This window comes from Lactuca serriola, chromosome 8, assembly GCF_051521515.1.
Source record: "Lactuca serriola cultivar US96UC23 chromosome 8, Lser_US96UC23_V15, whole genome shotgun sequence".
Classification (NCBI taxonomy): Eukaryota; Viridiplantae; Streptophyta; class Magnoliopsida; order Asterales; family Asteraceae; genus Lactuca; species Lactuca serriola.
This window is the reverse complement of record NC_136415.1, coordinates 165,549,720-165,575,389: the sequence shown is the minus strand read 5'-3', so window position 1 is coordinate 165,575,389 and position 25,670 is coordinate 165,549,720. Positions and strand designations below refer to the sequence as shown.

The window sequence follows — 25,670 nt, the reverse complement described above, 5'->3', positions numbered from 1 at the left end:
TTTTTGTTTTTACTATTGTGGAACCCTGACTTTCCCATACAACCCTACTATGAAATCATGCGTCCGTCCTTGCTTTTACCATTATATCATTCAGATACATATTACAGCCCCTTAAACATAAACATAAGAGTATTTGTTGAATGGGTATTTATTGAAAGTTAAATTAGTTATCAATTATTATACATATTAAAACTAGAATAGGATTGTGAACAGTAGTTGCTTTAAGCTAGTCCAACTCTATTTCTATTCGGCTGGGTTTTCTTTTGGAGGCGCTCCTTTTTGTTTCTATGTGGCATTTTTCGGCTTCTTGTGACATATGTGGCGTTTTTTGGGGATTCTGTCTCCATAGCCGAGATTTAGGTATATAGCAAGTCGCTTGCTTGAATTTCCCTCATCTCTTCCTTTGTCGTCTTCTTTCGGTCGTTCGTTGGTCTTCCAAGTAATACATTCCTTGATTAATTTTCCATCTTCTGTGATTTCCCTTTCTATGACCTTTGATTTCCTCTATTTTCATTATTCTTTGCTTCTATCTTATGTCTGACGTTTTAGAGATTGTCCTTGTTGTTGTCCACTTCTTCTTCCTCAACTTTGCGTCTATTCTTTTATGCTTTTACAGGTAATACTTTTGTCGTTGATCACTACCAATATCGGGGCCCCCTGTGAGTCGCGGTGAATATTTATATATATAATTTTAGCAGATATATAAGTACTATGTAGCACAAAAGACATTTGTAGTTGAGATGGTTGTGGCACATGAAACTATTACTCTATTAGGGTGGAAGACCTTAGTTCGAAACTGCTTTTAATGGTTTTGATATAGTTTTTGAATGTTTTAGTGACTTCTCAGTTTTCAATGACATATTCACGTTCTCCCGATTTCCGAAACGACTTCTTAGTTTTCAAGAACCAACCTTCCTATAACGAGTTATGCTTTTATGGCTTTTTATCAATTCAGATTTCAGACCTAGAGTGCTATGTATTTTTTTTTTCACTACACTGTTGATTCTTCGTTCATAGGTTATCCTTCAAGACTCAAGATTTAACGAGTTTAATCAAAGTCCTGAAATCCTTAATCAACCTTCTATCTTGTTTGATCCTTCCTTCAACGATATTGATCGTATGTTTATTAATTTTTTTTATGCGAACCTGGTTTTGATTTTTGGTTGCTTAAGATGAATTTGTTTACAAAGAGTTATAGTCTGGGTTTAATTGTTGAAGCTCACTTTTGTGTATGTGTTTTTCTTTGTTCGTTTGTTTGTATAGAAATTGAATACCAGTATATGAAGTTGTTAATTTTCAGGTATTGAAAATTGTAAAGAGGCATAGGTACTCGAATAGGGTAAATGAGAGATTAATAACTGTCCATGAGGAAAGATAGAATGACATCTTGAAGCTTGTTCTTCCCTTTAATGGGTATGGGCGCCACATGTTTGATAAAATGCCAAGCAGAATTATACAATTTAGAGTTAAGCTTTTGGCTGTTCCTTTGATGTTTTTATAACAATTCGGGTAGATTGAATCCCTAAATTGTAATGGCTCAAAATTTGGATTCTAATGGATGTTTAAGCACAGTTTCTATCTCACCTTTTTTGTTGTTCAGGAGCTCAAAGCACCATAAATTGCTGAACTGAACTTGTAAGTATAAGACAATAACCGGTGTGTTTTGGATATGTACATGTGCAATTGAGTCTGTTTTTGCTTCAAATTTTCTTTTCAATACCTTAGATGATTGATTTTTACAGCCTAAAGTTTATTGATACTCTCTCAAACGTTTTACCTACACTACACAAAAAACATTCATATTTTATTGTCTTTGTATTTCCTAGGTACTAGGTATATGATAACCTATTAATATATAAAATCCCTTGATGTTAATAAAAATACTAAATTTTTAAATTTTAAAGGGCCTCATTTTTTTATTTGCCCCAAGCCTCTAATCGGCTTGGACCGGTAATGAGCTATCTATACAAGTTCTACAATGGAGGTTACTAAATTTAACTAATTAACTACATTTAACTGGACATTCCTAGATGTCGAATTTCCAGTTTGAGACAAAATTGGTACTCAGCTATGGAATTGGTTGGTTTCCATTTCTTTTCCCTAAATTAAAACTTCAAAACAAAATTTCATTGTGTGTTGAAACTTGAATGAGGACATTAATGGTGCTACTTCATCGAATAGTCAATTTTGTTGGCATAATTCAGGAAAAGCCCAAAGGGGCATTTTAGGAAAATTGATTTTATTATTTTTGTTTCCTGGTTTTAAAGTATGACTCAAACTCTTTTTTATTTTATTATAAATATGTTGTGTTATAGGTATTTAGAAAGTAGTTTTTCAGCAATAAAGTTTCTTTTCCACCAAGCCAAACATGAATCCCGTTTTTCTTATTCCCCTGTTATCGTCCCTGTTCCAAGCTGTGTAGTTTTTTCCTTCTTTCCTTCCTGTTTTGTTTTCTGTTCTAAGACAACAAGGTTGCAGCAAGGTATCAGGTAGATACCTTACACTTGGTATCAGAGCTCGAGAAAAAAATAATACCCCATTGATAAATATGTTGTGTTATAGGTATTTAGAAAGTAGTTTTTCAGCAATAAAGTTTCTTTTCCACCAAGCCAAACATGAATCCTGTTTTTCTTATTCCCCTGTTATCGTCCCTGTTCCAAGCTGTGTAGTTTTTTCCTTCTTTCCTTCCTGTTTTGTTTTCTGTTCTAAGACAACAAGGTTGCAACAAGGTATCAGGTAGATACCTTACACTTGGTATCAGAGCTCGAGAAAAAAATAATACCCCATTGATAACAACCCTAACAATGGAAGGACAAAAGAAAGATGGCTCATTCTCTCTCCAATACCCGCTATTGACCGGGAGCAATTATGCTGTCTGGGCCATCAAGAAGTGTGGGAAGCCATCGAACCAAAAAATCCACAGAATCAGCTTAGTGTAAAGAAGGATAGGCTTCTGATGGCCATCATAGTCTAAGCAGTATCAGATGAAATTCTACTGTCGTTGGCAGAGAAGGAATCAGCAAAAGAAGCTTGGGATACGCTCAAGACTCTCTACATGGGTGTTGATCACATAAGAACAGCAAAAGTACAAACACTCAAAGCAAAATTTGAGGTGTTAACCATGAAGGAGTCGGAGATAGTTGATGACTTTTCTGGAAAGTTAAGCAACATAGTCAACAACATTCGAGCCTTAGGAGATAATATGGAAGAAGCTTACGTGGTAAAGAAGATGCTAAGAGCAGTGCCGTCTCGGTTTGTGCATTTTGCTTCAACCATTGAGCAATTCACAGATCTGGATACTATGTCTTTTGAAAAAGTTGTAGGACGACTGAAAGCTCATGAGGAGAGAATTTGTGGGCATGTTGAAGTTGAAGAAAAGAAGCTTCTACTTACCCATCAAGAATGGACCGAAAGAAGAAAGAAACAAAGCCATGATCAGTCATACTCCTTTAAGAGAAACAACCGGGGAAACTCAAACAATTATCGAGGCCATGGAAGAGGTCGAGGTAGAGGAGGAGGTAGAGGTGGTGGATACCGTGGAGGCCAAGGAAGAGGTCATAATAACCAGTAATGAGAGAATACTCATGGCATGAACGACAATCGAGACAATAGCAAAATCCAGTGCTATAATTGTCAATAATTCGGGCATTATACATCAGAATGTAAAAATCCACAAAAAGAAAGAAATCAAGAAGCTAATATGGTTCAAGGTCCAATTGATAACGAACCAGCTCTTCTCTTGGCAGCAATCCATGAGATCAAGACAACTGAGGAAGTGTTCTTGAATAAAGAAAACGTCAATCCACAATTGACACCACTACGAAGCAACAACAATCAGTCAAAGATTTGGTATCTTGACAATGGAGCAAGTAACCATATGACCGGGGATAAAACCAAGTTTCGTGATCTGAATAGCTCGATTCAAGGATACGTCAAGTTTAGAGATGGTTTGAAAGTACGAATTGAGGAAAAGGTTCTATCGTATTTCAATATAAGAACGAAGAACATCGAGTTCTTCAAAGTGTTTACTACATACCAAGGTTATGTAGTAACATCATCAGTTTGGGACAGCTAGCGGAAAAAGGGGATCAAATATATATGCACAGCTTATTCCTTTGAATCCACAATGACAAGAACTGACTGCTCATGAAGGTAAATCAATCTGAAAATCGACTCTATAAGATAATCATAAATGAAATTGAGTCTCAATGTCTACTTGGAGCAGCTACCGATCAGACATGGCGTTGGCATGCTCATATGGGACACATAAACTTCACCACACTCAAGCAAATGTCAGACAAGAACTTGGCTGTTGGCTTGCCAAAAATAAACATCCCCACACGTTTATGTGAAGGCTGCTTGACAGGGAAGCACACTCGAAATCCCTACCCAACAAGTACAATGTTCAGAGCTTCAAAAAGGCTAAAGCTTGTGCATGGTAACCTATGTGGTCCTATCACTCCACTCACACCAACTGGAAATAAATATTTCCTCCTACTGGCTGATGATTACACCAGGGTAATGTGGATTTAGCTTTAAAAAGCTAAAGATGAAGCTCTAAAGTTTTTTAAAGAATTTCAAAAAAAGGTGGAAACTGAAGTATGAGAGAAAATAAAGACAGTACAAACTGATCATGGGGGGGGGGGGGAATTTCTCTCAAGTGAACTCAACTAATACTATAAAGAAATGGGTCTTAATCGACATTACACGGCACCATACTCTCCACAACAGAACGGGGTTGTGGAGAGACGAAACCGCACTATAATTGAGACGACACGTAGCAATCTGAAAAGCATGGATGTACCTAAAGTATTGTGGGGAGAAGCCGTGTGTCATGCCGTCAACATTCTTAACTGATTCAGTAAAAATGCTCTTAAAGATTCCACCTCATACAAGATGTGGACAGGAAGAAAACCACAAAAACCACAAGTTGAGTACTTGAGAGTTTTTGGCTGCATTGCTTATGTGAGAACACCAAACACACACCTAAAGAAACTTAAAGACAGAAGCAACAAGATGGTTCATCTAGGCATTCAAAAAGTATCAAAAAGTGAGTTACATGTGAAAAAAAGAGAGAGAGAATTACAAGAAAAGTTGTAAGAATTTTGGAGCAGTCAAAGTGTGAAGATCAAAAGATCAAAGTTCTAAAGAAATTCAAAAAGTTGAAGATACTGAAAATCAAACAACAAGGTGGTGAATTCAAAGAAATCAAAGATCAAATATCAAAGAAGTGTAGAATTCCAAATAAGCTCCATTGTGGTATCGAAAAGTTGTAATTTTCTAGATTATGTATGCTTGGGTTTCTTGACAAAAATACCTTGAGGTTAGAAAGTTTTCTGCAGATGAATTCGGAGGGATGCATAAAATGAGCATTGTTCAAAAGAAGTGGGCGAGTGTCTATGAGGATTATGAATATTCATGATTGAAGGGGGTCCCTAGTAAAAATTTTAGACACAAATGCATGCGTTGCGGTCTTGGCATAATGAATGGGTTCGATTGGGATTGTCTTATGTGGTATTAGTACGTTAAAATTCAGTTTTGCTTGGGGGCAAGCAAAAGTCAAGTGTGGGGTATTTTGATATAGGCATATTTAGTTATAAAATTCATGCATCATCTAAATACTTTATGTTGATTTTATCTCATTTAATGAAAAAAAGGTGCTTAATTAGTTTATAATTTCATTTTTCAGCAACAATGACATGCTCGGATGGAAAAGGAAGCGGATTTAGCAAATGGAAGCTTGGATCATGGATTTTGAAGATTGAAGGATGTTGTTGGATAGCTTGACCCCTTATCAGTGTTTTGGCCATATCTCATGAACCGTAACTCCGATGGACGAGATTCAAAATGTTCTGAAAACTAGACACAATTTTGGACAACTTTCGGGTTTTGAGAAAATGTTGATTCCAAACGGACTCGACAAGTTCGGCCTCAACTCGACGAGTTGATCAGAAAGTTCGCGATTCTTGACGCTGACTTGTCGTACACGGGATTTTAAGTGATGGACTCGCCGAGTTGGTCACTGGACTCGCCGAGTCTCCCCTGTTTTCAGAATTTATATATAGAAACACTTCTCATTCAAACCCTAACGAATGGGGGAAGTTTAGGACGATATTTGGAGGCCATAAGGGTTCTTAGAAGCTGTGGTTTTAGAGATTTCAACTTAGATATCAATTTGGAAGAAGATCAAAGGCAATAACACACTACTTTTATCTTGATATTTTGCATAAACCATGTTTCAATCATTAGATTATGATTTTAGTTTGTTATTTGTTGTAGATATGAGCTAAAAACTCATAACTTCTGTTTAGGATAGATGATTTTATAAATACGGTTTGATTTTATGATTGGATTGATTCAATTTAGTGATTTTGCTTTGTTAACCTTGTTAAAGATTCTTATGTGTTAACAATAACTATTTTCTGTTAATTAACCGGTAATTAAGTTGCATTAACATCTCTTAGTTGCTAATCTCATATGATTTATGTGAAAACATTGTTATATGCCTAGGAATAGCGAACGTGAAACTAGGGTTAACTAGAAAAAAGGTAAGATAATGTGTGAGCTTGTGTGACAAACCATCAACAAGGAGTTAATTGAATTAGCATATTTGATTAGCTTACTACAAGTCTTACTTAACCCGAATCAATAAACTAGGAAATCTATTAGTTTAATCAACTGGCCACTGCTTGAATTGGTATGTTTTCTAAGGATTAGTAATAGCAAACGTGAACCTAATCACACTAATCGGTAGCCAATGCCAATTAATCCAGTGTACTTGTCATAAAATCAACCATAGGAATAAATGATTAAAACCTAAACAAAAGTCTCCTCTATTATTGAATTTCGTTGATTTTTATTTGCTTAGCTGTTAGTTGCTTAGTTTGTCTGTTAGTTAAGTATTTAAGTTTCTAGTCTTGTAAAACAAGAGAAAATCCCTTTTTATTACTTGTTTTATTTAGATAATATTAGCATTTATTTTAATTGTTTACCGCTCCCTGTGTTCGATACCCTACTTATCTGAACTAAACTACTAATCGATAGGTACATTGCCTTTCGTGTGTTTTTCTTTGTGTTTAAGTTAGTAGAATTAAAACTAGTGCATTTTATACACATCATAGTTCTTGTTTCAAATCGAGTATAGTTGCATCTGTGTCTTAAATCATCATTTTCGAAGTCGTACAAATTGTTTCCCCAGAAAATCCTATATTTTCTGATGTGTAAAAATAGTAGCTTTGGTAAAAACATAATACTTGTGTAGAAAGTCTCTTTGTGATAATCAAAACATAGTTGATTTTAAACCGAAGGTGAAATCTGTATAAATACGTTTATGATGTATTCTAGTGAGTCGTTATAACCATACTAATATGACAGAGTGCCTGTTATGACGTTCTTCAGGCGTCGGTTTTGTTTAAGACATTTGTCACCCTGGACTGGCCGGTCTAGCTATATCGAACAGCGAAGGTGCGGGCACTACAAGAAAAAGACCCTTTTACGACGCGCAAACCACGACACTCATTGATTTATGTTACGCAAAAGAGAGTGATATTAAAAAAGTGTCGGATCTCCAAAAAATTGAAGAATTTAGGTCACGCATTATTGTGTGCCCTTAAATTAGTGTCTAAACAAAAAAACACGGGGGGGGGGGGGGGGGGGGGGACATGTAAGTCATCTAAGTATGTCGCTTTATAAATTTTAATGGAATGCGCGTTCCATCCTTTATCCTTTATAGCAGGGGGAGGGGGGGAAATGAAATCCAAAAAAATTAAAAACCCCGTGTTTCATCCATCTTTTAGGGTTTCCATGTAAACCTTAGACCTCAGTTGCAGGGTTCGTTCTCTGATCAAGTTGTTGTTGTTCGGGAGGGAATAACGAATTAGTCCTCTCCACCAGCCGATAACCTTCACTCTCTGCTTCTCTTTTTCTCTGTAAACCCTAGATCACATTATGTGGCTATAACTCTTCCTCCCTTTCTTATTTTTGGAGCTTGGAAACCGTACATTGGTAAATAATGATGACTATCCTCTTGTATCCACCATTTTCTCCCTCTGAGACGTTAAAGACACTCCATCCCAAACTCGGAAGAACTAGGGCTTTTGTGCTCTGGATCTCACAGGAAACAAGTTTTCCTTGTCCCCACCCTCACCCATCCAAATTCATTCTTCTTCAAATGATTATATGTTCTTACCTCTCAACCATACCTGAATCAATACCTCTGTCTCTCATGTGTCTATTCTCTCAATATCTCTCACACTTTCCTATTTACAGCCAGAGTTTGAGAGCGAAAAGAAAAAAGAAGAAAGAAAAGATTTGCCTATTCTTCCTCTTTCTTCCTCTTTTCTTCCTCTGGCTCGATCACAACCCTTCTTCTCCCTTCTTATTATTTATTTATTTTTTTCGATTTGCAGGTGAGGGTGTGAGGTGGCGTTCGAAGGTTTTCAAGGGGTTGTAAGGAGATGATGGCTGGTGATTGTTCGGTAATGGAGAAATAAGGGTGTGTTTGTGTGAGTGATTAACAAGCTTTCAGCAACTCCAAGTGCAGAAGCCCTAAAATTTTAAGCAACTTTCAGAAGGAAAAAGGGAGAAAAGAAAAGAACAATGTATCGAGAATCAGGAAAAAGAAGTGGAGAAATAACCAAATCCATCTTCGATCCCTACCAGATGCATGCAAGATTTTCTCACGAGATCGTCCAACTTTCTTCTGTGTTTTCTGATTCTTCCTTTGTATCTTTGTGTTCATCACTCTTTCTGTCATATTCATCTTCATTTGTATTCCTAGGTAAATTGTTATTATCCTAATTATGAAATTAAAGCTAAAGAGCAATTTTAGTTTTCCAATTGTTTCATGTTGCGTGATTTGATTTATATGTATATTGGGTTTTAATTCATTCCCCTGAAATTTAGGGTTCTAGGTTTGCAAAGATTTAATTAACATGATTTATGTAATGGGACAATCTGCTGGTGCCCATATATCTTCTTGTGTACTCTTTTAGCAGGCTATTAAGGAATCCAAATGAGAGACCATCTATGATTTATTTATTTATTTATTTATGTGATTAGGTGGAACTTGAGGCTATAAGGACAGAGTATGGAAATGCTCAGTTAGAATGTAGTGCAGCTGATGAACGTTCCAAGTTATTGGCTTTTGAGGTTATTGGATTTGAAGAGAAGGTATAATTTTAATTAACTAAATTAAAAAAAATATATTGCCATATCTTGATCCCTCCCCTGATCAGAAATACATTTTACTAGTATGTGTCCTTTTCTTTATGTGTCCCTTCTGGTCCTAAAATCCAATCCAATGAGCAGAAAATTGTTGTTCAAGTTTGAACCTTCCAAGATCTTCTTAAAGATGTATATGATGACCATCTTTTTGAGTGTTATGCCACCTCATAGCTTCTTTTGGTTTCTTTAGACGAGAGTGTGAAATTATTTGGGAAGCCAGCTCTATACACATCACTTGATCCCTCCCCCGATTAGAAATACATTTTAATGGTGTTGTAAGTTGTTATATAATAAGTAATTATATTATATTTTGGTAAAGGGTAGAGACACAAGATGTTGGTGATGCCAAAGTAGAAGTTTCACCTCGTGACATGTAAATAAAGTCTTATTAGTCCGTTATGCATCATATTCCTCAACATTTGAATTTGATATGATATGTGACACAGAGATTACTTTTGATAGTTGATGTTGTTGGCTCATGTGATTGATGTTGTTGACTCATGTGATTCTTGAATAATTAATGTACAAGTGGATATATCCTATGCTCCATTTATCGAAAGATTTCAGCCATATTTGCTAGAAGGTGTGGCCATGGCAATTCCAGTGTTGTGAGAGCCTATTAACAAATAAACAAACCACTTGACAGATTAATCAATTGAAAAATAAAAGCTAAAAAGAATATGTAAAGTGGGAGAATATACAGACCTTTTAGAGTGACTTCATAATTTTCCAAGTTGAAGGTGCTGTTGACTAATGGATGTGTGGTCAATGCCATGGATAATGACTTTATTAACACGGGAAGGAATGTGAATTTAATATCTGGATCAATATTCTCTTTTGGAAAGCTGATTTAAGTTTTATAAGCCCATCACAGTTTATTTCTTCTACATAATGAAAATGAGGAACACTAGTAGCTGAAGTCATTGACTTAACCATTGCACGCTGATAAGCCCTACCAACAAAGAACTTGACAACTTTAATAACATGTTTACTTCAATCAAATTCATGAAATTGTTTATTGTTTATATAATAATAATAATACCTTAAAGAGAATATCTTATCATGATAAAGTGATTCAGCCATCTCTTGAAGTTGTTCTTCAGGTCCAGACATGGGTTTGATAGAAGTAGGATTAAAAGCAAGTTTGTCATCAATAATTCCTTTTTCTACACCATATTTTAGAACATCTTCTTTCAGTATTCTTCCATGTTTACCACTTCCAGTGACATCAGCTAAATCAATACCATGTTGCTTTGCAAGACTTCTAACTTGTGTTCATCAGACTTTGATCCATCAGAAACTACTGATGCATCAGAATCATTAAATGGAACAGCATAATCATCAACCACCAACTGTAATAGAGTTTCTCCAACCTGAAATCAAAGTCAAATCAAAATTACTTTACCATATATATGGAAATTGTTAATTCTACTACTGGTGTTTTACCTTTATAATGTCACCAGGAGCATGCAGAATCTTGGACAAACCATTTGAGGAGTTCACATTCTGCAATACCTTCACCACTTTGTGCTAAAGGTACATCTATAATGCCACCAGCTTGTTGACTATCCACTGCATTACTTGAAAATCAGTGCCCCTTAACATTGTACAGTTTGTTTAACTACATAATTAAGTACAACCAAATCATTACCTTTTATGATAATTGTATGAAGTTTTATCAAGATTCTGATGAAATACCACTAATTTAATGGAATGCACCCTTGTTCACATAGAAACATGTAAAAGTTACTCAAAATTACAATTGTTGTCTAAGTGTCTGATGTATGACCTAATTTGACTTAGTGTAATATACATGGAGATTTATCAAAGACTTAATTTGACTATTGTTGGGTCACGGGTTGGTGCAGTCTTTTTAATTTGACATGAAACCCGGAACCCAGAGGTATGTTTATTCAGCTACTCATCAAAATGGTTCATGTACACCACATGATGATATATTATCAATAAATCAAGATAATAATAATAATATTAAAACTTGAGTTACTCCATTAGGCAGCCTTTCATCATCTTCACCTATGATGGATTTATTAGACAGATTTGGTCCTACCCCTCCACCACCGAGTATGTTTATTTATTTATTATTTTATACTAAATTTTGGTAAAAAAAGTTATTTTTTAAATTATTCAGTTGCATTTGGAACCTGCTAGCAGTAACTCTCTTCCTGCAAATGGTAACAGTTCAATAACACAAAAATTACGAGTTACCAACACTCAACATGGCAAGGTAACTATAAATAAATCATCATGGAATGAAATGTTTGTGTTTTTTTTTAAATATCATTTACATGATGAATGTTGTTTGTTATGGTAGAAAGCAATCATTATGCGTATACCAATAAGTTACAAGTTGAACAACAAAGACATGTTGGAAGAAAGACGTCCCTCGTGAGATATGATAACATTTTTCGCTCTCTTCTATCACCATCTCTTAGTGTTTCTATTTGGGACAATGTTATTAAATATTATTTGTATCTTTGTATTCCCATGTTCTTAGGTCCAAATCATGGATATTTGAATTTGTTGATTTTGGAGGTGAAATGAGACGAGATATATGGTGCTAATAAAGGTACGACAAGGGAAAAAAATTATGCCATTAATGACATTAATCACTTGCATTTGTGATTGTATTCATTACATATGGATTCAATACTTAGCTAAGTTGACCTAGCATTTTATTCTTCTAGGTCCACTCAATTAGTTCTTGTTTTTGTTGTAAATTGTAAATTGTAATTCAGGGTATTCTTGGTCTATGTGCATCACTTGATAAGGTTCATATAGTATTTTAAAGAATGTTGACTCTTTGTTGACTGATTGTTGTTTTTTGTGCAGAAAGGTGCCTTATGTTCTGATACTAGCATTGGTCAATGGGGTACTACTGCATGGAAGGTGCTTCAATACACACTTTCTTATAACAATGTACACAAACCAAGGAAATAACAATGTATTACTAGGTTATATAGGTAGGGAAAACCTCTTAATAATAATGTACAAATATTTGTCTACTATTGGAATGATTAATTGTATGATATTAACTTTTGTGCAATGGATTGTATTTTTTGTATATGGTATTTTATTTTCTATTATGAAACATGAAATGGAAATTTAATTTGAAAATTAGTAAATCTAGAAATATATTTTTTTTTAAAAATAAAATAAAATTACGATACGCAAAAATGTGTGTCATCTTCATTTATGACATGGCCTTTCTTGACAACGGCTTTAATGATACGCGCTGTGTATCATAAATGCATGTCTTCTATAGATGACGCACAAAAGCATGTCGTCTCGCGTTATGAAAGGGCCTTCCTTGACACGCATTTGCACATCGTAAAAGGCTGTTTTTCTTGTAGTGGGGGTGTCAACCCCGTACATATCTATACATAAATTCCTGCTCCCCCTCTAGGAGACTCTGGTTATAACTCTTACAGGACTTTAGGCATACACTATTATATAAATAAATGTACTGTGAAGATTTGTCTGACTAGAATACCAACCGACTTTTGAGCAAATCGTGAAAACCATTATTTACTAAATAAATAATAATAGTTGTGGTCGTTGACTTGATATTTCGTTTAGTTTCGTTTCGTGTCATTTGTTAAAAATAATCCGCTTTGTATATTTATCAATCGAACCATTATTAGAGAAGTCGAAAAATTGGCTCTTCCCTTTATAAATTACTAAGTGAGGCCCCATTTGTCGGAAGGTGTTAAGTTATGATTTGTGTAAAACTATGACTTGTGTGAAGTTATGACAGCAGCTTTATGGCATGCAAATTTTTCTGTCATAAAGGCTCAATTTGTATATTTTCTTGCCGCAAATACTAATATCAAATATTTATGAAATACTCCCTAACAGTTTGCAAGAAATCATTTATAGGGCATAAATTAAAGTTCCAAACTTTGAGGATCCTAGCAATAGTGTCAACTTATAAATCTATTTCAACACCTTTTTATCTCTAGATATGGAGATATGAAATAAAGGGGTATAAATTGACACATCCAAAAATCTTGGGAGGCCCTTCTTGTACACAAAGTATTCTCTATGTGGTGGTTTGGTAAACATTTTTCATATTTTCATAAGATTTGTGAAACTCATGTTCATGAAAATTTATAATAGAAAAATATTATTTCAACACACCTACTAAACATACAAATACATGCAATTATCCAAGGATTTAGACAAGATTTGAATTGTATTCTCCCCCCAAAACAATAAAAACTTAGAAAAAGGTGGGGTATGAAGCTCACCTTGATTTAGCTTGTTGTCTGTTTTGAAGGGATGAGAAGAAGTTTCCAAGCTCCAATACATGGAAGATCCTTTGAATTCTTAGAATACTCTAGGAAAATATTTATGTGTAAATATAGTGGAATCTTAGAAATAATGAGGAGAATTATTATCCAAAGAAGATAAAATAGTTAAAAAAAGAAATCTGGAAATTTTCCTTGAAGAGATGAACTTGGAGCTTGAAGGAGTTGAGAGTATTCTTGGGAGTTTTCTGAATGTGAAAGTGAGGAGTGGAATATGGGGAAAGAATGAGTTCATGTATTCTAAGTGGGAAGGATAAAAGGTTACCTGACACTTGCATGGAGGACTGGTGTACAAGGCTTATATTCATGGGTATTTTTGTGTTTAACTGGGATTTGCATGAGAAATGAGGAATTTGCATCACATCATAAAGTCAAACCCCTTTATCTTCTAAAAATATTGGGTATTATTTTATATAAATATGTTTAAAATAATTAATTTTGGCATAAAATAGGAGCTTAAGGGGTCTAAGATATGAAAATTTTGAGTTTGGTGTGATTTCCGACGTCAAAATACCTTAAAATGATGAAAAAGTCCGAAAATGACAAAGATCCTGAGTGGAATTATGTTCCTGCGAGGGTCCGAAGTGTTCAGGAAGGGTTCCGGAGCCATTAAGCAATTTTCGGAGTCATCTACTAAATTCCAGAGCATCTTCTCAGATTTCCGAAGTCAGGAGGCAATGTCCGGTCCGGCCAGGGGTTTCCGAAGCGAGGTGAGGCAAGAAGCTTCCAGAGCTGCGAGATTGTCCGGACCAAGGTATTCCGAGATGCGAAATTGTCCAGTACAAGGTCCTTCTGGAGCACCTCAATTTCGGAGCTATTTCCGAAGGTTCCGAAGCTAGGGGAGGGTTCCGAGATTGCGCTTCCTCTTGGCTCCTTAGAAAGGCATACCGGACAAGAGGTTTAGGACCAAGAGGGTTCCGGACCAAGAGGGTCCTTTTGGGTTTTCTCCTTCGGTTTTGGGCTGTTTTCAACTGAGGAAGGTACATAGAGAGATTTGGGAGAGATTTCACATACTTGGAGAGATTTGGGAGAGATTTCACATACTTGGAGAGAATTAGGAGAGATTTCACATACATGGAGAGATTTGGGAGAGATTTCACATACTTTGAGAGATTTGGGAGAGATTTCACATACTTGGAGAGATTTAGGAGAGATCTCACATACTTGGAGAGATTTCACATACTTAGAGAGATTTGGGATATATATATATATATATATATATATATATATATATATATATATATAATAGGAGAGATTGAGAGAGACTTTGTCGGGGGCCTTTATTTGTATTTTTCTTTGTAGTTCAAAGGCCGTAGACTTAGTTACATCTCACTTTGAGTGTTATACACCCCCGAAGGGTACTTAATAGTACTTTATAGAGCTGTTACTTCTCTAAATCAGTTTAGGGTCTTAAATTTTGAACATTAGGGACTTTTAAGTGTTACATTGCATTAGTATTTATAGTTGTACATTAGTAAACATGAAGAAATTCCTAACATATATCACTAGTTGATCTAACCAGATTGACTTGTTGACCTTGACTAGACCAGAAGCTTGCCGGTTGTCACAGTTGACATACTACCTGGGCATAAAGGTAAGTCAATATGAAGGGGGAATTACATTAGTGCAAACCTCTTATGAAAAGAAAGTGATTGAAAAAGCTGGTATGCATGATTGTAACCCATGTAGATATCCTATGGAACCAAGCCTGGAGTTAACAAAGGATAAAGAAGGAGAACCCATTGATCCCAAGAAGTAAAGGAGCATTGTTGGTGGTCTGAGATACCTCACACAAACCCGTCCGGATATCTCATATTATGTAGGTTTGGTAAGTAGTTTTATGGAAAAATGTCACACCCAGCTAAATCGGAAATACGAGTGTGGCACTACAAAGGGTCTCATAGCAAAAGTTAAAAGACAACACCAACCACAGTATTAAAAAACATTACAAACTTACAATGAGTTTGACCAACTTTTTAAAAGAGATTACAATGTATTTAAAAGTCAACACATGCAAATGCTCCTACAAGTGTTATGTCTCTACGTGCCTCTTACTAGATGATTCCTAAAAAAGCATGTAAAACGAGCGTCAACTATAAAAATACTTGGTGAGTACTCACATATTTAAAAAAATATTGGTTTCATTAATCGAAATCAAAATTTTGATAAAAGTTTCCATGAATAAAAATATATTGCCAAAATAAGTAAATAAGTTTGCATAAACAAAGTTCGTTGTCATCATAAGAGATAATGTATGTTGCCCAAATGAGATGCAACGTTAATATTCTCATAGGAAATAAAGTTCGTTACAAAAATGAGTAAACAAGTTTCGTTGCTACAATGAGCAAACAAGTTCGTTTTTACAAGGAGCAAACAATTTCATTGCTAAAGCAAGTATAAAAGTTTCCAGTAATAAAAGTCTGTTGCTATAAGGAGAAACTAAGTTCGTTGCTATAATAAGCATAAAAGTTTCGTTGCTAAAATAAGTATACAAGTTTCATTGCTAAAATAAGTATATAAGTTTTGTTGCTAAAATAAGTATAAAAGTTTAGTTACTAAAATATGATATAAGATTCGTATGTGCATCAAGTTTCCATTTATGAGTTCACAACCCAAGCCTAATGATTGTTCTTGCCCCCTTTCCATCATGTCCATGGTTCCATGATGTCAGTTCATGGAAATATGCACTCGCGGTTCCGGGAGAGTGGGGGCTGTCGACCCCAAATAGTGCTATTCATAAGACCATCGGCTCGAATATGAGTTAATTGGTTGTACCAGTTCTCCGGGGACTTAACATACAAGTTCATAACACCAAATTCATAGTACAAGTTCATAATAAAAGGGTCATACACCAAAGTTCACATCATCAAGTTCATAACACAAGCTCATAAAATAATGTTCATAGAAATTTTAGCATGCTTTCGACCCCAAAACATTAAAACATAAAATAGGGGCTGTGAATACTCACAATACGCAAAATATAGCAACCAAGTTTATACGATTCAAATAAATACAATGAACTTAAATAGTTTAGGACATGCTTTTCCACCCCAAAACATTTAAAAAAACGAAAATAGGTGAGTCGTGACTACTCACAATGCATTGAGGTGATGTAAATAGTGCCTTCAACTACGTTCCACTACCGATTCCTACAATAATGGTATACGCTAGTGAGTCTCTAATCGAAAATTCCCAAACTTTTCATTTCAGTTTAAATTGAAGTCAAAGACCTTAAGATAATTTTGTTTGAATTTTTGATATGTCTAACGATTTTTCACCACATTAATTCCTTGAATAATCATAAAATTATGGAAAAATAGTAAATTGTTAATAAATATTACCAAACTTCAGATGTTGGTTCTAACTACATTAAAAGACCTCCAGATAAAGTTTTTCATAGATTATATATATGTATAACCATTTTTCTTATATTTAATTCTCTTAATACATACAAATTCCTGAAAAATAGCAATCAGTTGAGAAAATTCCCCAAACAGTTTATAATACTGCCACTACACATACTTAAGCTGGGAAAAATATAAAAATAGATTTCAAAACTGTTTAACTCAGTTTTATGATATTTGTGCATTTATTCTAATAAAAATGGGGATAAATAGAAAACGGTTTTCAAATTTACCCAAACTTTTTGTAATACTGTTATTAAACATTCGTAAGCTGGGAAAAATATAAAAATGGTTTTCTAAACTCTTTAACCGAATTTTATGATTTTTGTGGATTAAAGTGTATTAAATCTTGGGAAAATAGAAGAAAAATAGCATACAGAAGAGAAAAATCATCAAAACTTTTATGTAGCATAAAAATAAATTATAAGGTGTTCTGGGAAATTTTCACTAATTTTGGTTGACTAAAACTATTTTTCCTGTTTTTAGTCTATTATAAACACAAAAATCATGGAAAAATACATATACATGTTGAAAAATATCCCAAATATTCTTCTGAGTCCTAAATATAAGGTAGAAGCTGCGAAAAAGACCATATAATATTTTAACATTCCCTAAAGTAGTTTTATGATTTATTGGAACTAAATAAAAAGACAATTCAAAATCATACTAAAGAGTAACAAAAATCGATAAAACTTTATGATAGATGTTTATAAACTTAAGTGGTCATCCACAAATTTTTCCAGAATTTATTTACTACTGTAAGTATTTTATACGTTTTAACACTCTATTTTCTTATTATTTTCATGTAAAAATGAAGAAAATATATACTGAGCTGAAATTTTCCAGAATGCATCTTCATACAATTTAATAGCAATTAAAAATCGTTTTCTTATTTTTGATGTTGAAAAACATGCCTAAAGGCTAAAAAATTATAGAGAAAACTTGGTTCTTGTGATTTTGGTAAAGATTATTGATGTTACTTTGAGAATTTTTTTGCAACATGTTCCAAAGACTTTTGAATTAAGATCTCTTTGTACTTCTTAATAAATGATGTTAAGTGCTCAAATTAATTTTTCCTAGATTTTTTGTGAGGAATAAGACCATTGAACATGCAATACAAAACTAGTATTCACAAAAAGGTGTTGTTTGAGCAACAGTTTTGGAAAAATTGCTAAAAATCAAAATATTGGAATTTTCTAGTGAGGTCTGATGGTTTCGAAAGCTAACTCACTATATTATATTTCAGAAAAAGAATCTCGAATTTTGGTTAAAAAATGAGTGAGGTATGGCAGTTTAAAGTCAGGTAAATAAATCTGACAGATTGTATGCATCATGATTGGTTAGAAAAGTGAGTTTTCATCATTTCTTTGAGTAAATCTTTCTAAATATTTTAAAGATATCAGGACAAACTCATATTATAGTCATGTTTCCAAAGATCAAAAGATTAAAACTTATCAAAACGTATACATGCATTTATGAAAAAAAAATTGTTTCTCAAAAACTCTTAACTTGAGTTTGATGTTTTAATCATTAAAATCGATTTTTGCACTAAGATTATGAACATGCAACCTTGTTTATCATACATGCATGGTGTTAAAACACATCCATGATGTTCTAAAAACCATTTTAACAAAAATAAAACAAGTTTGAAGAAGATGAAGATGTAGAAGAAGGAGAAAGTGTAAGAAAATAGCAAAAACTTGAAGGAAAAGTGAAGTAGAATGAAAGAAAATCCGGGATTACCTTCAAGATTAATTTAAATGACGAATATCTAGAGTTTAAGGTTTTCTCTTGGAGCCATTTTTCTGGAAAATTTGGTGGTTACGGTTAGGGGAAGAGAGAAGAGGGATCGGTGATGAAGAGTGTGAGAGAGAATGAGGAGGTAAAGTGTAGAGAAATGAGAAATGATTCAAAATTTGGGGAAGAGATAATAGTAGAGAGAGGAAGAATTTTAGGAGGGGGGGAGGCTCCCGCTCTCTTGTTTCTTTTATAAAAATTCAAATCTTTTATAAAAATATCCAACTTTTTATAAAATGTGAACCTTAACCTAGTTTTTATGCATAAAACTCTTGATTTTTTACTTATAAATCAACAATAAATGTTAATAACTTAATTTTTATTTTTCCTTGATTGTATTTACTAATAATTATTATGATAAGATAATATTATAAGGTTCATAATTATTTTTATAGGATTTTATGGTTAAATTTTATAATTATGTGCTTTCAGGGCTTTTAGGGGTTTTCGGATTTTGTTGAACTTTAGATATCAAGGTAGATTGAGCTTTGGAGGCATCAAATTATTTTCGAGCCTTATAACTCATTTATAGTTATAAATAATGTTTGTAATTCCATGTCGGTTTATTTGCATTTATATGTAGTGGTTCTGAGATTCAAGTGAACTTGAAGAACCAAGTATACTAGTCATAGTTTCAACTTTGACTTAAGTTCCACAAGACTCCGACCTAATTTCTACTACTATGTCAAGTGCATAATGTGTGTATATGATTCATGAAAAGGTGTTCGAGTCAAAGAGTAACCCGGATATAGATAGTCTCTACAGTTAAGTAGTTGTAGAATTCACATAATAATGTGAAATCTAAGTACACTATCCATTGATTCTACTTGTTTCCTAGTTTTTAGTAGGTTATAACTTAGCATATAGTTACAAAGTCTAGTATGTGTCGTGCCTATATGTGCAACTAAGTTTATTCATATCTAGAACCGACTCGAATTTTGACTGTTGTCACAGTCTCTCCCGGTTGAAAGAATTTCGTCCTGAAATTCAATTCGTGGCGTATTCTATTAGAACTTAGCCGAATACAATTGTATAGTTGGAGAGGTGGTGACTTGAAAAGCTCTTTGAATATTTTGGGTGAATTCCTCAAGCGAAGAGCCCAATTCTTTAGCTATAATCAAATTTGTGTTTCCTTAATTCGAGTTCTATAGTCTAGATTGTGGGAAATTAGGATCATGGAAAATCATGATCCAACCATGGCGACGTAGAAGAAAAAGATCATCTAGTTAGATATTATCTGAATTAAAAGAGTACTATAATTTTTTCTGAAGCTAGATATTATTATCTGACTTAAAAGAGTACTATAATTTTTTCTGAAGCACCAACTGCATTCATCGTTAAGTCCGCATTGATCCTTAAGTCGCGTTCTAAATCAACACTACGTGTAAATTTTCTGCCTAATAATGAAGAGATTAGGAACAATTTGTTCGCTTCCGGGTTGACTACTAAATATGGAAAAGATATATTCCAAAATAAGAAGAGGTAGCACGAATGAAAGATAAGCGGTCGAGGGTAAGTTCCTACAGATATGTATTAAGGGTAGGCATCAAAGTTTTGGTGCATTTTAAATGTGAAGATTATACAAGTGTCGTCTTACACAATAAATTACAAAATGATCAAGGATCTTAGTGGCTATATTTACAACTAATTTAGTCTTACTACATAAACCCATATTCAAAGAATGTATATATCTAGAGAGTCATTTTTGAAAATGGAGGCGATGAAAGTTTATGATAAACTAATTCACATTGTCTAGATAGCATTTTGAGTGTTTAGAAAAGATAAGTAATCTCACTGGTATCAAAATGTGTAATAATTCCAAGAGAATGAAGATACATGAGTGACGATCAAATAAAGTAGTAAAATAATATAAAGATTAATTAAGGTTAAAGGTTTAAGTTGTCATTAAGGGAATTCATATAGAAATATTTGTATTACACTTTTTGAAAAATTGTCCAATTATTTAAGTAAGGACAAATTCAAGATTACTAGGTGCTAGAATACTTATGAAAACAAGTTTAACAATTTAGGAACTCACTGGAAATTGAAAAGTAGAATGCTATTTTAAGAAGTGAGTAAGAATATCGATCATCCGAAATAGTGCATTCTCAATTCAGTGATTGTACCAAAAACAATCATTTGAAGGATAGATAATCGTAATATTTAAAAAAAATATATTTATGTTTTTAAGAAGAAGAAATATAAGAAAATTTATCATTCACATATATTTTCGGGATTTAGAAAAATGATAAGAACAAGGGTATTCATCTTGTGTATTACTTTTAAGGAAAGAAATACAATGAAAATTGCACTTTAAATCAAGTTTCCGAATTTAGAACGAAAGAGCAAATGTAAATAAGGATTACTTGTTTATAGTAGAATTCAGAATAAAAACAAAATGTATATGATAAAAGACAAAATTGAACATTTCAAAGTTGACCAAGTTAAAAATTCTCCTCATGACTATACATGTATTAATCACTCAAAACAAAAGGGCAGACGTCTAGTCTGTATGTGTATGATGTGTATGAACATGGTACCAAGAGAAGCAAAATAGACATAACAAAGTTAGACAATGTATTATGTTATTATTATGGGTTTGCGCAATCTCATATCAGAGGGAGAGCAAAAATCAAGTTCGGGGAAAGAAAAGGAAGGTAGCAGCAATGATTGCCATTGTTAAAATTTTTAGAACAATACATATAAGTAGATTTAAAACCAGGTCCAAATATATTTCAATCTTAGATCTTTTATGTATGTTGATGATTAAATATAAATGCGGAAGTTTTAAAGTGTTTGCTAAAAATCATGAGTGGTCTATTAAGTTAAACACCATCTGTGAAAAAAAAAAGAACCACTACAACTGGTAATTGAAAATCTGACAGTTTATACCTTTTAGACTGGAGTCCAACAATGGTTAAAATGGATAAGGTAAAGAATCAATATATTTAGAAGAGTAATCATACATTGTTGAGAGTGTATCACTAGAAATTTAAAAGTGAACGCCATGGTTTACAATGCGATAAAATCTAGAAACTTTATAAATTATAAAACTAATTTGAAATTAAATAAACAAATAAGGCGTGTTTTGAAATGTAAGCATTAGAGATGTCTTATAAATATGTGTGAAGTAGAAAGTTGCAGAAATATCATATTGGGTTTCAAGAAAACACATTTAAGTAAAGTACAATGCCTAGATGAGAAAGTGGTCAAAAGAGCCAAAATAAAAGTGGTTTGAAAGATCCGGTGAAGCTTTTACACGTAGTATGAACTTCAATGTCATATGTTTAAGTTTTATAGCATAGAGTCTAAAAACTTTTATAAAAGAAAATGTTTCTAAGTTTTTCGAAATCGTGCCAAAACGGTAAACAAGGTTTAAAATAGTTTATATGCCCTTAAAAGGCACATCTTTCCATTGAAATGAGTTCGAAATGAAATTGAAATAGCAAGGTTAAAACCAACATTGGTTAAATTGAGTTTCGAAGAAACGTGTTAAGTTAAAGCAAGCTGTCAAAAGTAAAGTTGGTTGTTTTTAGTGAGAAATATGACTTATAGGGCTAGGAAAAGTCTAGTAAGTTATATGAAGCGGTTACAAAGTATTTTATCGATGACAAATAAAACCAATGAAGCGAAATAACTTTTTGATGGAAGATTAAGAAGTAAGGAATAGGTAGATTAGTGTAACTGGCCGTACCTAAATGCTAAGGCGAGTACAAAGCGAGTATAAGGCGAGTATCTACGTCTTTTCCCCAAGATAAAGGATAAGAAAAATTGTTTGTAAAATGTGTATGGTGTCAATGCAATTTATGCCCTTTTATAGAGGTCAAAGGGATATCCTATGTTAAGTTTTAAGCTCAAGGTGGAAACAACCTAGAGCTAAATTGTAGCATAGAAGAGAAGCCTTGTGTATCAGTAGCAATGGGTTAAACCTTTGTGTCTACTTGTGAGTCGGATTGAGAATGCCTGCCAATGGTATCCATGTAATTATTTAGTGAAGAATCGTCTACCTCCTTATGCGATGCTCCAATTCTCATATGTGTCGATATCGGAACGTTTTTCCTATTTGTAACTCTAGTACGAAAACGATGAAGAGGTATTGAGGAATAATTGGTATAGGTTTCGACTTAAAATTATTATTAGTGTCTATCTAGCTACTAACCTTACATCTAAAGTTAATAGCTAGCAAGGAATACTCATTCTCAGTACTAAGTGGATTGCTCCTAGAGTGGCTAGTAATATAACCTAAGTGGTTAACCCAACAATTGATAAGGGATAAGAATATTTCTAAATAAGACATTGTGGTAAAAGTGCACATAGTTTCTAAGTGTACCTATATGAATGCCTATAATATGAAATGCCGATACGCACACCTAATTTTTTTTTTTCAAAAGTTCAAATTGAAAATCCTTTTGAACATAATTCTACTATAACTGTTTCTAGCATCGTATTACCTTTCCTTAATTAAGCATAGTTGGCCAGGCTATACTTAAGTAATACCCAATAATGCGTACTCGAATTAGTTATACCATTTGTATGTTTAGTATTTTAAAAAATATTTTGAATTTTTTTTGGCTATAGTTGTGGTTCTCCAAAGGAAAACTGGTATTCTCTATAACCTTCAGCTCTCTGATACCATTTCTGTCACACCCCGCTAAAGCGGAAATACGGGCGTGGCAGTACAAAAGGTCTCATAGCAAAAGTTAAAAGACAACACCAACCATAGTATTAAAAATCATTACAAATTTACAATGAGTTTGAACAACTTTTTAAAAGAGATTACAATGTATTTAAAAGTCAACACATGCAAATGCTCCTACAAGTGTTGTGTCTCTACGTGCCTCTTACTAGATGATTCCTGAAAAAGCATATAAAACAAGAGTCAACTATAAAAATAGTTGGTGAGTACTCACATATTTAAAAAAATATTTGTTACATAAATCGAAATCAAAATTTTGATAAAAGTTTCCACGAATAAAAATATATTTCCAAACTAAGTAAATAAGTTTGCATAAACAAATTTTGTTGTCATCATGAGAGATAAAGTATGTTGCCAAAATGAGATGCAACGTTCATATTCTCATGGGAAATAAAGTTCGTTAATAAAACGAGGAAACAAGTTTCGTTGCTATAATGAGCAAACAATTTCGTTGTTATAAGGAGCAACCAATTTCATTGCTAAAGCAAGTATATAAGTTTCTAGTAATAAAAGTTCGTTGCTATAATGAGAAAGAATGTTCGTTGCTATAATAAGCATAAAAGTTTCGTTGCTAAAATAAGTATACAAGTTTCATTGCTAAAATAAGTATATAAGTTTTGTTGCTAAAATAAGTATAAAAGTTTCGTTACTAAAATACGATATAAGATTCCTATGTGCATCAAGTTTCCATTCATGAGTTCACAACCCAAGCCTAATGACCGTTCTTGCCCCATTCCATCATGTCCATGGTTCCATGATGTCAGTTCATGGAAATATGCACTCACGGTTCCGGGCGAGTGGGGGATGTCGACCCCAAATAACGTTATCCATAAGACCATCGACTCGAATATGAGTTAATAGGTTGTTTCGGTTCTCCGGGGACTTAACATACAAGTTCATAACACCAAATTCATAGTACAAGTTCATAATAATAGGGTCATAAACCAAAGTTCACATCATCAAGTTCATAACACAAGCTCACAAAATAATGTTCATAGAAATTTTAGCATGCTTTCGACCCCAAAACATTAAAACATAAAATAGGGGTTGTGAATACTCACGATACGCAAAATATAGCAACCAAGTTTATATGAGTCAAATAAATACAATGAACAAAAATAGTTTAGGACATGCTTTTCCACCCTAAAACATTTAAAAAAAAACTGAAAATAGGTGAGTCTTGAATACTCACAATGCATTGAGGTGATGTAAATAGTGCCTTCAACTACGTTCCACTCGTACCACTACCGATTCCTACAATAATTGTATACGCTAGTGAGTCTCTAATCGAAATCTAACACTAGTATACTTACTACTACAATAGAATTATGTCAATATTGTGTCCAGATTTAATATTGATAAGTTACAAACATTTTTCTATGAAGTTTAGATTTCTACAAATCAATTTGTTGTATAACAAATTCAAGTGGAATTTCCCATTATTGTAATGTTAAAATTTAACATTTTAGGAGGTCTTTCAATGATTAAATATTTAAAAACCAAGTCAATTTAGTTCCAAAAATTCCCAAACTTTGCATTTCAGTTTTATTTGAAGTCAAAGACCTTAAGATAAATTTCCTTGAATAATTATAAAATTATGGAAAAATAGTAAATAGTTAATAAAAATTACCAAACTTCAGATTTTGGTTCTAACTACATCAAAAGACCTCCAGATAAAGTTTTTCATAGATTATATATATGTATAACCATTTTCTTATATTTAATTCTCTTAATACATAAAAATTCATGAAAAATAGCAATCAGTTGAGAAAACTCCCCAAACAGTTTATAATACTGCCACTACACATACTTAAGCTAGAAAAAAAATATAAAAATAGATTGCTAAACTGTTTAGCCCAGTTTTATCATATTTGTGCATTTATTCTAATAAAAATGGGGATAAATAGAAAACTGTTTTAAAATTTACCCAAACTTTTCGTAATACTGTTATTAAACATTCTTACGCTGGGAAAATAAAAAAATGGATTTCTAAACTGTTTAACCCAATTTTATGATTTTTGTGGATTTAAGTGTATTAAATCATGGGAAAATAAAAGAAAAATAGCATACAAAAGAGAGTAATTTTTATATAGCATCCTTGTATATTATAAGGTGTTCTGGGAAATTTTCATGAATTTTGGATGAGAAAAATTATTTTTCCAGTTTTTAATCTATTATAAACACAAAAATCATGGAAAATAGATATACATTGTGAAAAAA

General features: G+C 33.2%; 1 long non-coding RNA gene and 1 pseudogene across 1 annotated transcript; one reads left to right on the top strand and one right to left on the bottom strand.

Moving 5' to 3' along the window:
• Positions 1 to 295: 295 nt before the first annotated feature.
• On the top strand, positions 296 to 1,583 carry LOC145069174 (uncharacterized). The gene is made up of 2 exons (XR_013689331.1): positions 296 to 616; positions 1,301 to 1,583. It is a non-coding gene; the product is annotated as an uncharacterized LOC145069174 (long non-coding RNA).
• Positions 1,584 to 9,788: 8,205 nt separating this feature from the next.
• On the bottom strand, positions 9,789 to 11,040 carry LOC145067580 (lipoamide acyltransferase component of branched-chain alpha-keto acid dehydrogenase complex, mitochondrial-like; annotated as a pseudogene).
• Between the last annotated feature and the right edge of the window lie 14,630 nt (positions 11,041 to 25,670).